General features: G+C 40.0%; 1 protein-coding gene across 3 annotated transcripts in view; it reads right to left on the reverse strand.

Annotated features, from left to right (window-relative positions):
* The window catches only part of LOC121632222 (SRC kinase signaling inhibitor 1-like), a 152,994-nt gene that overhangs the window by 129,183 nt on the left and 5,597 nt on the right, over positions 1 to 18,214 (reverse strand). For all 3 annotated transcript variants that reach the window (XM_041973482.1, XM_041973484.1, XM_041973483.1), the window contains exon 2: positions 17,325 to 17,444. The gene's annotated coding sequence lies outside the window, so the exon portion shown is untranslated. The remainder of the gene's footprint in view (positions 1 to 17,324; positions 17,445 to 18,214) is intronic.

Consider the following 18,214-nt stretch of genomic DNA (forward strand, 5'->3'; position numbering starts at 1 on the left):
GGCATTCCTAATGATTTCTTTCACACAGCCTCACAGATAATTTTCATGTTCAAAGACTACTGTGGATACAAATCTTTAAATGGATGTGCACACACCACTGATGCACACAGATCAGATTACATCTGTGCATAGATCAGCTTGTGCATGCATCCTTCCTACTTCAAACTGTGGAAGAAAATTACATTTGAAACCGACTGAAACCCAACTTTCCACCAGCACTTAAACACACCATGTATTTGATGAACTGAGAGGAGTAGGAGTCACAAAACAAACATGAGAACTATCACATCTGTAAGGTTAAGGGTAAAAATCTGTGTAAAATATTTAAATTTGTGCAGTTTGTAATGTGTGCATGTAGAATTATTTTATGTTACAACTCTGATATTTGTGTGTGGATTTGAACACATTTCTAAAAACACAAGGTTACTCATTCTTAATTTATAACTAATTAACCTCTTCATATGTAAACATCATGAGATCTTAGATTTTAAACTGCAGTATTTGTTTTGTTTTAATAGGTGCTAGAGCACCGTTTAGGATATGTAACGCCTTTAAAAAGCAACGTAGAAGACGACAGTACATGTGTACACAATGTTGAAGTAATTAGCTGCAGTGCAGTCATCGCTGCACCTGAGGCCACTGGATCCACTCACAGATGGAAACATGTTCATGTCTGATTTTTTTAAAATTATGAGCGCTGCATCCTGCAGGCTGAGAGAAGACAGGTCATGCAGCTTTTTTAAGGTGTTTAACTTAAAGAAGCAAGCTGATGTCAGACAGTATTTTCTCCAAAATCTGGATGTCAAACCGTCCTGCAGCAGTCCAGACCTGTAAATGTTTTGCGACCTGAGGAATGCATCTGGAAAGCTGGCACTGGAACATCCCCGATTTAGACCAATAAAAAATTAAATCATTATTTCACGATAATAAGATGAAATTTAAACTGTCTTTATCAGAAAAGTTTAGGTCGTGTGCAGAAGGTCCACATTCGTTTCGCTTAAGCAGTTTTTTCTAGTTCTGTCCTTCCTGGTCGGTCACAAACAGCCTGCAGGCACATCTGACTCCACCCAAAACTCATCCAACTGTGTGGACAGAAATGCAACAGATCTTAAACTCCTGAACGACAGACTGCAGAGAAAGATGACTTTACTACCTGATATTAAGCTGCTCTTTAACATAAATCATTTTCTAATCGTGGCATCTGAGCCAGATGTTATTATCCATTGTCCTGTCAGCTCCAGAGAGTCCAAAAGAAGACTTAACTTCATCTTTCAAATCCATCTGTGAGGGATTAAAGTTACAAACAGGAGCTCCTATTCCTGATTTATAATAATGTAATTAAGACAAATAAGACTTGATATCCCAAGTGCTGTCTGAGCTGCTCCGACTCATCTCGCCTCAACTTTCCATCTTAAAACAGACACTCGGACCATCTTGTTGAGATAAATCCAAACACACACACACGCTTTTTCTTCATTTACAGTCTTTGCTTGTGACTGTTTGCATGCATGTTGGGAGCAGCTCTGATGTGACACTAATGCGACCTGACTGGCTGTTTTCTACAGAGATGTCCCTAAAAAAGAAAAACCATCAAGGACTAAATAAATCTGGGGATGAATATCTGGGATTCAGTCTGTGACAGAGTGCCATCGAATTAGGCTCTGAACTTCCTGCTGTCCTGAAAGTTACCGACTCGCTTATGGCAACAGGAAGACCTTGAAGTAACCTCACACACATATGCACACACTTGACTTTATACTCCAAAACACGTATTCCCATGAGATTTGCCTCTGTGGTGAAAATAACAAGCTTTTATCTTCCTGAAGGGTCTTATACAAGACGTAGAGAATAAGGAAACTGACGATGGGCTGTACGAGCTCATGACCTGCTGTTCTTAAATTTCCCTACGACTGCTGGGTGGAAAAGCAAAGCTGCAGCCTGAGAAACTGACTGGCTGGGAATCTTCAACAAAGATACACAACTGGGAGATATAGACCCGCTTCAAAGGAGCCTTTTAAGTGTGACAGTCGACTGTCAGAGGGGCTTTTTCCTCCTCTGCAAGAAAAAAAAGAAAGGTGAACGTTTACAAAAAAAAGAAGGAAAAAAAAAACCTATTTGTACATTTTTTGTTGCAGCATAAACACCTTAAATGGAGCAAATGTAACAATAAATCTCACCACAACACAATTTTATCATTCGTTTTTACATTTTTTATTATGTAGTAATGTAGAAAATTTACTTACATTACATATATTAGTAAAATACTACAATGATATTTTTTTCATTCATTTATTTATGCTGTTTAATTCAAATTTATTTATTTTTTTTTTAAAACACACTATAGTGTTTGTTGGTATGTTTGAATCTTCAATCACTCAAAACCATTTGTAAGCTACATGTTTCTGGTCAGTTACTGACCTGAACATAAGAAAATACCATTCTGGGCTACATTTAAAGTACTTTACATTTGCATTAAAGTAAAAGTCTGTACATTACAATCTAAATATAAGGCCATTATAATTAAATGTTTTTATTCCTCACTAATAACATAAAGTGGGAGAACACCTTTCAAATCGACTGGTTATTGTCATTTTTAAAAAGAAGAAAAAAAGCTACACTATAATAAAAGCCTTTAAAAAATGTCATGACCCTGCAGAGGACGGACTCGAAGGTACAAACAAAGCTTTATTTAACAAAAGACAAAGGTTGAGGAAGTCCAAAAACACAGGTACCCGGAGTGGACTTAACACCACCGGGAGAGTTGTTACAACGGACTGGTGAAGAGAGACTGGTTAAACTGGGCTTTATGCTACAGTTTAATGGGTTGATGAGGTACAGGTGCAATCTAGCTGCAGGTACAGTAGGAGGAGAAACAAAGCAACACCAGGACGTGCAGGGGAAGCCAGAGCCTGACAAAAAAAAAAAAAAAAGTGAGCCAACATTTTTCAACCAGCATGAGAAACACTGATAACGTGCTGAAAATGACACCACTTCTACATTTTGTCTCGGTTTTTGTTAAATGAGTAAAAAATTTGTTACATTTTTATTCTGATTCATCTACCCTAGTTTTAAGAACTACTACTAAATTTCTATTATGGCCCAATTAAAACCTTGAAAACTGTTTGTTTTACCATTTCTGAATTTAAAAAAATAAAAGCTCAGGTAAAGCTCAAAAGCTTTAAAGGTTCTACCCCCTTTCACCTGCACATTACTACCGGCTCCTTTTGCAGGAATCAAACGCAGGCCTAACCTTGTTTTGCTGGAAGCCTCCAAAAGACATGAAAGCATCCAGGTACCACCGAGAATTCAGTGAAAAACCTCTGGATTCTTGGGACGATCTGGTTACGAAACAAACTCATTTCTTTCTAAGGAGCAGCAGTTCATTGCGAGGTTTTAGTGAATTTTCAATCAGGTTGCTGCACTCATCACCATGGCAACATCAACTGCCACTCAGACCTCTCAGATGATGGACATCTTGACGATCCACAGCTTCTTTTATCTCTGGTAAACTTACACGTCGACAAATTCATGATGGACGAAACCACTGAACTCTTTCAGGTATTATGTCATCTAGTTTCCTAAAATCAGAATACTGCTCATTAAATAACCCGACAGGGCCGGTTGTTCAAAAAATTTAATCTGGATAAAAGCTATCCGGATTTCGTAATCCATTTTTTCAGGATGGCGGATCACGTAATCCGGCTTACTTTTACCCCGGTTGTTCAAAGCAAAATAGGATTGGATCACACTGATCCAAAATCCTGTTTTTCAGGATCACATAATCCGGATTTCCAGCATGCAGATCAGTGTGTGCGGCCGGCCGTGTGAAGAACAGCAGGTAGACAGGAGCGAGCGGGACCACCGGGAGCATGTAATGTAATACGTGTTCCCGGTGTCCTCCATAACATTACAACCAGGTGGAATCTCCCCCTCTGTGACGTGTTAATGACGCCCCGTGTGGAGGTGCCGGCCAACCTCTGTCATTCTGTCAGAATGATGGACGGACGTGTAGAGAGGGATGCAATCGTTAGAAATGTACTTTTTGACAGGTTCTTTACTGCAGTGATGAATAACAGGACAACTGAATATTTTATTTGTGTTTGTTATTGGATTTGTTTGGGGGTTTATTTCATGGGGACAAGATAATGTCATGTTTTTATTTTTACTTTTTTTTAATCGTTTTATTTTACTACGCTGAAAGACTTAATCGGAGCCTGTCCCTATGTTAACTACTTTATCACTGTAACCATTAAGTCAGGTGTAAAATAAAAATATAAGCATATTTACCGAATAAAGAGTTCTATTATTTGATCAGCTGTTAGGTTGAACCACCTTGTAATCCTGCCCTTTGTTGGGATCAGGATAATCCTGTTTTTTTGGATCAAAGTTATCCGGATTCCACTCAAAAGTTTTAACAACCCAAACTGAGGGTTTTATCCAGATAACAACCAGGATTGGATTACGTGATCCAAGTGGATTTTGGAATCCGGATTTCCGTTTTGAACAACGCATTTTCAAGATTTGATCCTATCCGAAAACCGAAAACCGCAAGGATTGAGCCATTTCCAATGTTTTATTAATGTTACCTGTGATGGCAGACTCTCCATGTTCACCTTCAATTACCCATTCTCTCTGCCTAGTAAAGCATATAAATGATAATAAATCATATATTAAAAAGACTAAATGAAAAAAAACGTGTCACAATACTCCTCGAGTTGCCCCATTAATCGTCAATCCTGCTGCAGGAATCCGTTAAAAAGCTCAACATTTACATGCACACATAAAAGGTTATTTTAAATGTTAAGCCCTCAAAAATAACTATATCAGTAAAAGAAAAAAAAGTGAGATCTCATTTCAGTTTGAGCTTTCAGAGGTGCAAAGGAGCTTAAATAGAACACACTTCTGACAAAGCTTCAATATGAACGCTTCATCCACAGCCTGTCAGCTGGAGAAGGGACCGGACATGGCTGCCTGCTGAAACTGCCACACAGTACTACCCTGTTATGCTGATTTATTACAGAAAACAACCCCGGAAAGAGCTCTCTGCTTTTCTTCACGCAGCATCTGCAGGACAAAAAAAACAACCCTGCACTCAACAAAATTCATAAAAGCATTCTTTGTTTATCTCATTTTTCATTGTCAGTTTTTTGTGCTTCATCTAAGAAATCATTTGTCTTCACATACAGAAGTAAATTAGGATTTTTCTAAAGCACACATCGGTCATAATCAAGAAAAGCTCCGACAGCCAGCATGCAACAACATTCTCCTGCTGTCTTCTTTGAGCTCTCACATCTGTGTTCATATAAAAAATGAGACAAATATTCAAGCTATGAAGATCCAGTGTATGTCAGCAGTCTGAGGATGTCAAGAAAAGGTAAAAGGAAGATGCACCTTCAGGTTGGCTAAATAAAACCTGGTCTGGCAGTAACGTAATGCTCCCCTTATCATGACATCCTGCTAACATCTTGCACTTTCTGATCAGTTCTGTAAGTTTTGTTCAGTTCTGAATGAGATCAGGAGACACGTAGCCGGCTCATGTTGTCCTGGATCAGATTCAGAGTATTTCATCTAGAAGGGAAGGCCAAGGATATTTAATAATCAATATTTGCTAGCTAAAAAATGTATATTTTTCTGTTTGTGCACGTTTTCATCTTCCAGCACTCAAATGAAGCTACAAGATCCTCACTGGCAACAACTTGCCCATCCCTGGCTTAGACCACCATGGATAAAATCATCACGTAAATCATCAGATTTAAAGGCAGTCGTACTCAATAGTTACTATGCTGATAAAGCTGGTTCTCAATTTTAGGTTTGGTCTGTGGTAAAAAAAAATGCATCAAATATCTTGAATTTTCTGGACATTCGCATTTAAAAAAAAAACTTGTATAAGAGTAAACGACACATCTGTAAGAAGGTTTGTCTTCATGCATCAGATGTTTGCAGCAGACTAAGAAATAAGTTATTGAAACCATCAAGTCTTTGGTTTCCAAACCTGCAGAGTGGAAGTTTGAAACTTTTAATGCCACAAAAGACAAGAGTAAAAATAACCATCCTGAACAATGAAACAACTCATTCTGTGAAAAACAGACAAGAGTCTGTGTTACAGTTGGCCAACCATCACCTGGTAGTCCCGTGGTAAACCACTTCAACCAGTCCACTGAAACTGCTGTAGTTTCAGCTTTCCCAGTCTGTCCTGCACATCCTTCCAGATGTCAACAAGTTTGATCGGCTGATGTGGGATCTGACAGATCTTCAGCCTCTCCTCCTTTTCTGGTGCTTCCCAGTCACTCCCGACTGCACGCTTGATTGGCTACCAACCTCCACCCGCCCTCTCACGCCCTCCACAGGAGTTAGGGCGTGTGCTGCGATGTCACCGAGGTGACTTGACTCACGCAGTCTTGCGGTATAAAGAGATAAGTTTGAAACATTCAAGGGCGACGGTAAAGTCGTCATTTTAAAAAGCTCACTTCAGATTTAATCCTCTCAGATTTCTCAGTGAAGTGGTAAGAAGAAAGTGACAAGCCTCAAATCCACAGCTGAATTTTAAGATGGCTGTTTTTGTTTTTTGTATTTTTACCGTCTCCCAACATTTTCAAAAGACTAGCGTGTTCTCGTGCTGACATGGATTCGTGCAGAGAACAGGAGGGGAGAGGAGGGGATCATGTAAATCAATAGCGATTAAAGATAGTGCAGACCTCCATTTTGCTCTCTGCCCGCGTTCAGTCAGCAGCAGCTTGCGTCTCATGCATCACCATTAAATTTAAATCAAAAGGAGGGTTGTGTTTTTCTGAATGATAATCCTTGTCATCTTGGGAGATTTTTGCAGTCTTTAATTATTTTCAAATATTTTCCCCCTCAGTTGACTGTGATCTTTTCATTTTTTACCAGCTAATGATATAAAAGTTTACCGGTTTGGATGGTTATGATTATTTTTCCTTATTAAATCAGATTAACAACAAACATCAGGTCTGTTTAATGTGTATCTAAAGTCATAGCTTCTTCCTCTGTTCCTAAGGGCTCTATTCTGTCACCATCCTTGTCCCAGTATGTATATACCGGAGGGGAATAGACTTATTACAGTATGCTCGATGCCACAGTGCCGTAGACTGTGAACAGACATTTAAGTCATTCTGCAGCTTCTAACTTTCTCTGTGGGAGCTCAGCGACATGAAGGACCATGTTAAAGGGCCTGCGGCATAAAGATATATATAAATGGTTAATTCCTAATAGAACAAACTGATAATTAAAATTTAGGTTTTAGATTTGCCTCCACACTTTGCTTGTGCTGTTTCTGCCTTTTGCAAAGAGGAAACCATTTTTCTTTTTCTCCACCAGTGAAAGTCCACCGTTTGTTTCTGTTGTGAAAACTTCTGCTAATCTACAACAACCACATCCTCATGAGCTACTGTCCAGCAGGTTTTTGGATTTTTCCCTGATGCAGCACACCTGATTCAAATCACCAGGTCATTAACAGGCTTGTGCAGAGTTGTGTTTTAGTAGAAAAAATGTAAAATCTGCAGGACAGTAGCTCACAAGGACTGGAGTTGGAGATCCCTGAACTAAAGCGCACCCTAACAAGCCACCCTCTGTTTCCTAGCTAATTCCTTCTAAAACAAAGTGATGGAAATTAAATAAAAATGTATACTTTACTGTCTATTGAATGAACACATTAAATGACTTTAATTCAAGAGCACATTGTAAACCGTTGATCCGTTTTCTGTTAGAAGCAGCTTGGACGTCTGATGAAAATTGTGGTACACAGAATAGAGGAAAGCATCACTGAAATTTCACAGGAAGAAGGAATAAATCCTCGAGATTGAAAACAGTCATTTGGTGAGATCTGACATCGTGGCAGCTGTTAAGGCTGTTTCACGACTTTGAGAAGGATGTAATATTTCATGGTGAAGAGTGCGAGGAAGGAGATCAAACAACTGCCATCCAGAACAACTTGCTGCTAAATTTAATTTCAACATTAAAAACAGCCATTTTAGTCTTAAAGTTTTCCAAACCCTAAACAAATAGTCGACCACCAGCTAGAAGACATCACTCTGAACGTCAAATAATGTAAAAAACTAAGCTGAAATGATAAAAAAAGGACAACTTCTGTTACTTAGTTTGGACATATTTTAATTTTGAATCCATTTCATGACTTGCTTTGAGATGTGGTTGAATGTTTAGGTTTAGGACAATGTCATAGCAGCCATGTCGAAGCCTTGGTTAAGGGATAGTACCAGAGTACTGGTTACCTTTGCCATCTTAAATAACTACGGCCCAGACAGCTGGGATGTAAATATTTCTGCCATTACAATTTTTCTGTCTCAGGAAGATTGTTCAGCAACGGCAGTAAGTCAGGCAAATGCTGATGCAACTTGTTTGTGATCAACTCATTTAACAGATAAATAAAAAGCTGCTCTTTGTCCAAATATGTGCCTGTTATTGCATTTTCTAAAAACTGCTTCAAGTGGTGAATTTCATGTCCTGTAGACAAATTAAAACACCAGTGAAAGAGAGCAGTGTTTGTCATGCGGGTTAGTTTAGGTTAGTCTTAAACCTAACCTAACCTAGTGTATAAACCCACTGATTTGGGTTTATACATAAATATTAAAAAGGACCCACCAAAAGAATAAAACAGAAAAATATTTTCTTCCCAAATAGTCTTCTTGTTTTTTGCTGCTGTCTGAACAAAAGGACAGCTTCTGTAGTTCCAAACCACAGCATTAAGATTCTGCAATCTCCAGCTATCACAGTTTCCATCTCTTCCTGCCTGACCAACTGCAGTCCCTGTGAATCCATCAATAGCCCCCTTTCACACTGCCCCAGATCCCCGCCACAGAGCCAGAACATCAACAGTCTCCCATCCACACAGGCAGTAAATAAGCTTGCCAGACGCAACCCACGCTATTGCTCACACCCCCATCCTCTCAGATACTCAGTACCATCAATATCTGCTCTGGATGGCATTTCAAAGACACTTCTACTGTATTTCAAATCGACTGCAGCAGATTATTCAGGCTGCAGTCAGACAGAAGCTTAATCATTAATCAAACCACAGAAATGAGAACTTATTTAATGTTTCAGTACTGGCCCAAATTTTATATTCATGCCCTGCAGTGGGCACTGCTACAGAGGATTCCCAAAGTGCCAACTCAGTCAAGGCATATTGATTTGAACCTAATGAAAAAAAAAAAAAGCATGTGGAGCAAATAGAGAGCGACAGACTGAATGAGAGGGAGAGCAGAGGTAAACAGCAGTTGTTTCCCAGCACGTCAGAAAAGGCACTCAAGTTAGAAATACCTGCAACTACAGAATGGACGGAGAGAGAGGGGACATGCCTGGGAAGGAGGAATTGCCCATTCTCCACCTGGATGCAACTGTTTACAGTCCTTCACTGCGCCGTTACTTTATCTTCTTTTTCCCTTTAACCTCTTCTTTCTTTTCCATGCACTCTTCTTCTACTGTTGTTTCTTCTTTCGTTCCATCTGCTCATAGTCCAGTTTCATCCCTCCCTTCTGAGTGCATCCATACCTCAGCTTCTGGCAGAGCTTTGTCAGCATGTGGGAAGCGTTTGGCAGGACAGAGAAGCTCCGTCTGTGATGGGTATGAGAGCACGCTGGAGTGCAGAGGCGCTTTTAACCATGTACTACCATGGCCACTGAATAAACTCATCTTTTATGGATGCACAGCCCTCCCCATTCTGTCTCTCTTAAAGGGCCTGCACCCCACTCCCTCTGCCTTTGATCCAGTCATTATACACACTGGATTTAAATAATGTGCTCTCATGTGTCTGTGGAAAGAACCTGTGGTGTGTATTTGTAATTAGCATCACTATTTTAGTGCTTTCCCTTGCTTCCTTCCCTCAGCTGCATAATCAGTCGTAGAAAAGAAAACACAAACAGGTGAATGCAGACGCTCCTCAGACACTCAAACTAATGGTGGTGATAAATAATGAATACCAGTGAATAGCAGTGTACCAGCGAGGCACAGAAAACAGTGAGAACATGTGAACAGTGCTGAGTGTGCATGTGTGATGAAACACTGCAGACAGGCTCGTCTCCAAGGGTGTGTGTGCCTGCAGCAGAAAGATATTGTTAAAGTTAATTCAGCCTTAGCAGCAACTGTAATTCAATCCAGAGTTGAAGGCCATGAATTAATGAGACTAGAGTGTGTGTGTTCAGGGTCAGAAGGGCTGTATGTCATGCACAGTATGACACCTGATAACAGGATCTCTGGAGAGAGAAGTGAAGAAATGTTCAGCCACAAAAAAAAAAAAGTTCATGTAAATAAATAAGTCTACGTTCATGAGTGCAGACTCTGCATGCCGAGACAAAACGGTGACAGGTTTAGTCGTAAAATATAGACAAAAAGCAAAGCAACCAGTTAACTAGTGTGTTACAGTCTGTGACCTTCTCCCTTTCTGGTGTGATCTCTACCACTTTAACTGCCTCTCAGCTTTGTCCAGCCCTCGGCAGCCTGTAATTTCAGTCTGACTCACCTGTCACTGACGGTCAGGTCTGATTTAGTCTCAGCAGGCTGCCATTAATGGGCTGTGTGCCATTAACCTTAAGACAAGGTTGCTATTGTTCAAGCGTAGTATCAGTGTCTGGCCAAGTTTTGACTTTCCTATAGAAAGGAGGTCCAGATTCGAGATTTTAAATTACATAAAGCTCAGATACACTTACTGCCAAAAGGTATTCACTAACCCATCCAAATAATTGAAATCAGGTGTTCCAATCACTTTCATGGCCACAGGTGCTATAACATTCCAGCACCGAGGCATGCAGACTGTTTCTACAAACATTTGTGAAGGCAGGGGTCGCTCTCAGGAGCTCAGTGAATTCCAGCGTGGTATTGTGATAGGATGCACCTGTGCAACAAGTCCAGGCCGTGAACTTCTAAATATTCCCACAGTCAACTGTCAGTGGTATCATAACAAAGTGGAAGTGATTGAGAACGACAGCAACTCCGCCATGAAGTGTTATGCACCGTTAAAAGGACTGAGCGGGTCGGAAGATGCTGAGGAGCATAGTGCGCAAAGGTCGGCTAGTTTTCTGCAGAGTCGCTTACTGCAGACCTCTCTAAACTCCAAACTTGTTTTCCAGGAAGCTGGGTTTGGCGCCTTAGTTTCAGTGAAAGGAACTCTGATTGCTGTCAGGATACAAAGAGATTTTGCCCAATTCCATGCTCCCAAACTTTGTGGGAACAGTTGGGAATGACCCTTTTCCCGTTCTAACATGACTGTGCACCAGCACAAGCCAGGTCCATAAAGACATGGATGAACGAGTTTGGTGGGGATGAACTTGATTGGGATGAATTAGAGTGGAGGCTGACAGCCAGGCCCTCTCGTCCAACATCAATCTCACACAAGCGCTTCTGGAGGAATGGTCAAAAATTCCTACAAAGACACTCTAAACCTTGTGGAAAGCTTTCCCAGAAGAGATGAAGCTGTTATAGCTGCAAATAGTGGGCCCAGCGTCATATTGAGCTCATTTGATTAAGAATGGGATGTCTATTAAATCCATACGATAGTCAAAGCAGGTGAGCCGATGCTTTCGGCAATAAAGTGTATAAATGTGGGCAGAGGGCACATACAACCAGCTTCTTTTGAAGATGTGGTCCCTAGTTTTGTTTATTTGCATCATTTTTTAAATCACTAAATAATCTGCTTTACCTTAAATCTTTTCACTGGTTTGATGTTTTTACTCTTTTCCCTGGATGAGTAACAGCAACACTGAGGGATTAAAACCTAACTGAAACCCTCTTTTGAAGCTGGCAGATTATGTGGATCAAGACACTTCATTAGGCCAGTGTTGTAAGTTAAAGTAACACTTACTGAATAATTTCACACTTCGGCGTCCCGTAGCAACAGTTTAATGCAGCATCCATCTTGCATCCCGTCTCTTCTCTGAGCTGCTTTCCAGTCAACATAAGTCCAATGTTGACTGTTCTCATGCTCTGGGCAATTTCTTTCTTTCCTGCTTCTTCTTCAATAATGTCCCTCATGGGCTTCTTTAATGAATCAACACTGGTCTGACACAGCCAGTATATTGATCTCAGTTGCTGGTGTGGTGAGGTAGTGTTGTAAAGCAAAATGCAGCTGCCACTTGATGCTTCAGGCTGGAAAATAAAAGTTGTCAAGTGTGGTTTCTCAACCTCAGGACGCTGCAGGGCAACAACGGCACCAGGAATGTACATAAAAACAGGTCAGATACCCAGCTTCATGGTCAGAACGTTACTGCTGCTGTAAATAAGTCACAACTAGCTCTTTCTTTCTCACAACGTAGTCAAATTGAAAATACACCCAAATGTTTGCCTTCAGGAGGAACTGGTTTAATTTTTTGGCTTCATGTTATCAACTATCAGAGCTAACACAAGAATCTTCAGCACAATAAAGGAAAAAACTGTCTCTGAACAGTCTGACTACCTTCAGCAGCAACTAACTGCCATCTCAAAGCTTCCACAACAAGGTTAAAATGATCAAAACTGATACAGAAAAAGATGCAGAAAAAATAACTGCGGCAAATTTAATTAATTCACAACTCTGGAAGAAAACTCATTGTTAGTCGATTAAACTTATTTTTCCAGTAACACATTTAAGTGTAACATAAAACACTTTGCTTTTGTCTTCTATGCACACAGTAGATATTAAAATAAGTAACCTATTGTTCTGATAACTGAAATTTTACAGCTTTAAGAGTCCGTCTAACCCAAGAGGCCCACTGGTGCCGTCTTGGTCTGAAAGCACTTTATCTAGCCTCATCTAACATCATCATGTAGACCTGTTCCCCCCCTACGCTTCGCCCTGCTGGGAATGTCAACGGTTTACATTCTCATGCACGTATGCTTCGGCTAATACATTAATAACCACTGAGGGCGGATCTTCATAAAGTTACAGTAATGTCCAGTCAACTTTATAAAGCCCTTAATAAAAAACAAGTGTTTTGACCAAGTGCTGCGCTAGTTATAAACATTAAAAGTACATAAATGCAAAGAAAACAAGCAAAATAAAAGAAAATAAGAAAGGCAAACAACACCCCAGTCTGGTTTAAAAGCAAGAGAATAAAAATTGTTTTGAAAATTTTAACTCTTTTCTTAGGTCTTAATGTGGAATCAGAGGCTGTTTCACAGTTTGGAAGCCAACAACTAAAAAGGTTTGTCTCCTCTTTGCTTCAATAGTAGACCTCAGAAAAGCAAGAAGGAACTGACTCAGTTAATGGCTTTAACAAATAAAAAATAAGGTCTAGTTATTGTAAAAGTTACGATCAGGGTTACAGACTGTGTGGCCTAAAGCACATACCTTTACAAGTTAACCTTGATATGTAATAATGAATTAGTTTATATGATGGAATGGGAGCTTAACACGAGCCAAAGGCCACCCAGATCTGTTTTGTTAGAGAATATTTTCCTAGCAGTCTACCTTTTTATCCCCTTCTCGACTACTTCACATCCAGGTAGAAAAAAACAACCTGCAAATAGAACGAACCTAATGGTCCAAAATAAGTGACCTAGAAAAGAGGCCTGTAAAAGGATTTGCCACAAAATATACCTGTAAATGAAACCAGAGTCCTCGGTTTCTGACAGACAGGACACTGCCACACTGGCCAACAGCCTCGTTTGTCGCTCTGTGGCCTCAACAGACTTCCTGGTTAATAAAACATAGGGATAAATTAAAGATACAACTCACTGGGCCTTGAGAGGATGGATGCTCATGTGCTGGTCAATATGCTTAAGAACATCTTTCCTTCAACTATTTGCCATCATCTTGACACATGTACACACCTTTAACATGAGTATGTAATAGTAAAATATATCTGATGTATGCTCAGCCTTCGGTTCTCTGCCCTGAAGCGATGGTTTCTGAGAGTCATCCTCACCACCTTTCTATAATTAACAAACTAAGTCACATCTCAGCAGGACACAAACTGCTCCATGAAGAGAGAAAAACAGAGACGCCAGTAGGAAATGAAAATATATCTGGGTTTTTCATTCTAAAACATTGGATTTCATGACTACATTTGCTTTAAAGATGCAAAAGAAGCAGGAAAGGGGGAAACTATCTGCTTAGAAAATTTCCTCCTGCAGGGAAGAAAAGGACAGGAGATGGATGGACAAGCTGAATGAGTGACTGACTGAGCAGAATGATGGACAGATAAAAGACAGGAAGAATAAATACAGAGCAGGAACAGTAAAAGGGAAAAAACATGTAGACAGAGATGACAAGACAATTACACATTCATGGACTCCAGGCTGACCGGTGACAGGAGGAGCAGCTGCTGTGTTGCTACATCTGGGCAGTGGAGCTGAATAATGAATCACGATGTACCGTTACCCCACATACATCCACAGCAGGTGGAGAGAACTTCAAAAGGACTGATGAGCGTTCCCGTACACCACCGTATGTCAGGAAAGGGGACACTGCAGACAGGCGATGGCAGGGAGGAGCACAGATGCTCAAAGGTTCAGAGGCAAAAAATAAAGTGACACTTCCAGGACAGAAACTTCAGTTAGAAATGCACTGCTCAAGGTCCCTCAAGGGTTCTCCAAAACATGAAATAAGGCTAAATTCATACAGCTACGGACATATCCTGAATAAATGAAGTGGCCTTCCACTCACAACACATAAGAGAGAATGAGATCATGGACAAAGACCTTTTTAACAACCTCTTCCTTCCTTAACAGAGGTGGCACATCAGGAATTATTAAAGCATCAGACAAACAACAAAGAAGAAAACTCGCTCATCTGTTGGTTGATGCAGAGAAACTTCTGTTTCCACCACGTAAGACGCTGCATCATATCAAAGCAGTCGTAGGTTGACCAGATTTCTATCCAAACTTTTACCACGTTCCTCCACGTCTGTTAGCCATCAGCGGCCTACACGCACATATATTGTAGTTGTGTTTACCCATAATGCCCTGTGTTGAATCCACAACGCCCTGCACGTTGTGACCCGTTTCCTGTGTTTGTTTTGCTTGAAGCGCACTGGGACCTACATTTGTAGGCAGACCAGACTTTGCTTCTTTGACACGAATTAGTTTGTTTGTGCATTCACACCTCCCTAAACGTTCCAGACTTTCTGAGCAAACAAACGAGGATTTAAATGTTCAGGGCTGGTGTGAATGCGCCTCAATAAAGCAGGCGTCAGACAGGTTGTGGAACCTTCCAGATTCCATCGCCCAGCACGACACTGTAAAACAGGGCTTCTCAGTTTGGTCCTTTAAGGGTCGCGGTCCTGCAGGTTTTCAGTTTGTCCCTGCTCCAACACACCGAACTCAAATTAATGAGTTATTGTGAGGAACTTCATAGGCTGTTGGATCCATTTAGTTTGAGTCTGGTGTGCTGGAGCAGGGAAACATTGAAAACATGCAGGACTGCAGGTCTAAAGGAGTCGAACTGAGCAGCCCGGCTATAGCATTAAAAAGCAAACCTTTTCAAAGTTTCGAAGACAAGAGACAAGACAAGAGGTTTTGTTTAGGGGTCTTACATCTACAATAACGTCTTTTTTATGCTGTGATCTCAAAATTCATGCTCCTCCATTGTTGTCATGTTTGTTGTTTTGTTTACAACATGCAAATTCAGCAACCCGACTCCCAGTTTGAGAACCACTGCTGTCAAATACCTTCATTTGTTTTAAAAAGATGGGCTGAATAAACAAACAAAAGAGCAGGAAAATATAGAAAATAAAAACATGTTTCAGTCATGTCATTCACAGCTTGACGGGTTTCATTATTTTAACAATCATGAATCAAGTCTTGATCTTCTCGTTAAAAGTATGAAGGGAGACATAAGTACAGGTGCTTAATCACGACATTAAACTTAACCTTTAAACACGTAATTAAATATTTCTTAAAAACTGCTTAAAAGAACCAAGATGCTGACCTGGATTCTTTTGTTTAGTGGCTAAAAATCTCCTTTGTCATTGATTTGGTTTCAATTAAGTGGCTTTATTTTTAGTTTTGACGAATTCAGGCAGTCAGACACTTTGATCTTTGCCTGAACGGGAATTTTTAAGCCCAAAGTGGGTCAGGTAAACACCGCCTTCACCGTCTGCATGCAGCTCTGAGAGCAGACAGATTTGCAAGACATTATTTAAAGTAATGATTTAGAAAGAGACCTAAAGACTGCGGCGCAGTTTGCAGCCAAACACTGAAAGCTGTAACAGCAGAGAACTTCCTGACTCAATAAGCAGGATGGAAAAATATTCAAGCATAAATGAATAATGTTTTGCTTTTTCCATTCCTTTAAATCCTCTTAAGTCAAATCTGATAGAAGTTCTCAGTTGGCCTAAAAGATATAAATAAAAAAAAAATCAATATATTAAACCACTATTTTGATTTGGTTTGTTATTTAATATTTTAAAGTGTTCATGCAGAGGTATAATTTTTACATGAGATGATGTTAATACATGAACTAATCCAAAGACGCCAAGCTGACAAACAGCTTCACTTAACAGAAAGAAGCAAAGGTTATTTATCTTATTTACTCTGTAGCACCTCATTTCTTCTTCATGATTTCTGTATTACACACGCCGGCGCACACGGGCGTGCACACGCACACAGCCGTGCTCAAACTGGAACACGTCAGTAAATATGTGGCTTCAGGTGAAGATGGAAACTCCGTTAAGCTGAGAACTCCATGTCCATCACAGACACAGAACAAGCTGAAGCTGCCGTCATTGTGCTAATTTGAGTCGTATTACAGCTTAAAATTGATCCAATATTCTGTGTTTAATAACCAGGACATTTAAAATATTTTACTTTTTTATCTCCTGTGTTTCACATCACAGCGTTTCAGTCATTCATTTACAACCACGTGTAGTTTAAAATGATTTAGTCGTCATCAGATGTGTCATATTCCCAGTTTAAGGACAGAACAGGAAGGTTACCTGTTACAGCTGCAGAGTTTATTAATATGATTCGTAGAGCCGTTTTTAAGGTTGATGATACTTACAGCCAGTTTATGAAGCCTGTGCATAAATACGGGTAAGAAACTGACATACTAGTTATAATATAAGAGCACAGTGGGGTATCTGCAGCAGCCACCGTCATACTGTGGCAGAGTTTCACTGTTTGTGTCGGTAAACCAGGACCAGGTGTTAAGGTGGTCCCAGGTGATCCTGTGTAACTTCACATGTTCACTCACATTAATGACTACAACTAAATAATTCTGTATTTTAGAAATTTAAGAAATTGAAATTAAAAGCTTCCCTTTATTTTCACCAGTGGAATCTTTTTAAACATGGTGAGGTGACTTCTATACCAGTTTCTTCACTCGCCTCAACTGGCCAGTGGGTAAGTGGGTAATAAAAAGAGGTTTGGAGTGGGCCTACCTTCTGGATGTGTGAGGATAGGATGAGGCAGCAGGGTGTCGCTTTCAACTTGATTATCTTGGGCTCCATGTTTTCTCTCATCTTGGGTGGCATTTTGTTGTGTAGATGTTGATGAAATTACTAAAAGAAAACAATATTCATGAATGTACAGACAGAGAGGGGGATGCAATCAAATAAATGGGGCTGAAAGCAAAGGACAAATCTACCTTCCGGTTTTACATAAAAAGATGACGTGGATAAGTTCAGAAGCACAGGTAACCATTCATCTCACGCTGAGCATTTCATGTATCCATAATGTTGGCGACCATCTCTGTTTACTTGAGGTTGCCAGTTAAGGTCTGTTTGTGTTATTTTTAAACTTTTAGGTGTGATGTCTTTTGGCCATGATCACTCTTGGAAATAGGTTTCTAATCTCAATGAAGATTTTTCTGTTTAAATAAAAGTAAAAAAAGGTGAAAATGATAGATATAGGACATGCGCCAAAGTCCTGTTCTGAACTGAGACTGAGCCTCTTTCACACTTTAAGGAGGTTGAAGTCTCTACATTTATATACAAAACACAACCAGGTTGAACTGGTTCACAAAAACAGAAAAGCCTCTTGTCGTTATCAATGAGCCCTTTTTAGTTACACATACAAGTATTAAACTTTGGATTTTTTGTCCATCATCTCCAAGCTTCCCTTTGTCTCTTTAAAAGAAACACTGGGGAGGCTGCAGTGGAAGTCCAGCTATAATTACAACCTGAACCTGAGAGCACAGGAAATCCCCTGCTGCAACTACACAATAGGAAAATAATCAATTGCTGATGTTTAGTGAGATTATTCATGTTTTGGAGGCGAAAAAAGTGCTGGCATAAACAATAATATTAGCATAAACAAAACTATAATATGT

Source organism: Melanotaenia boesemani, chromosome 21, assembly GCF_017639745.1.
Source record: "Melanotaenia boesemani isolate fMelBoe1 chromosome 21, fMelBoe1.pri, whole genome shotgun sequence".
Classification (NCBI taxonomy): domain Eukaryota; kingdom Metazoa; phylum Chordata; class Actinopteri; order Atheriniformes; family Melanotaeniidae; genus Melanotaenia; species Melanotaenia boesemani.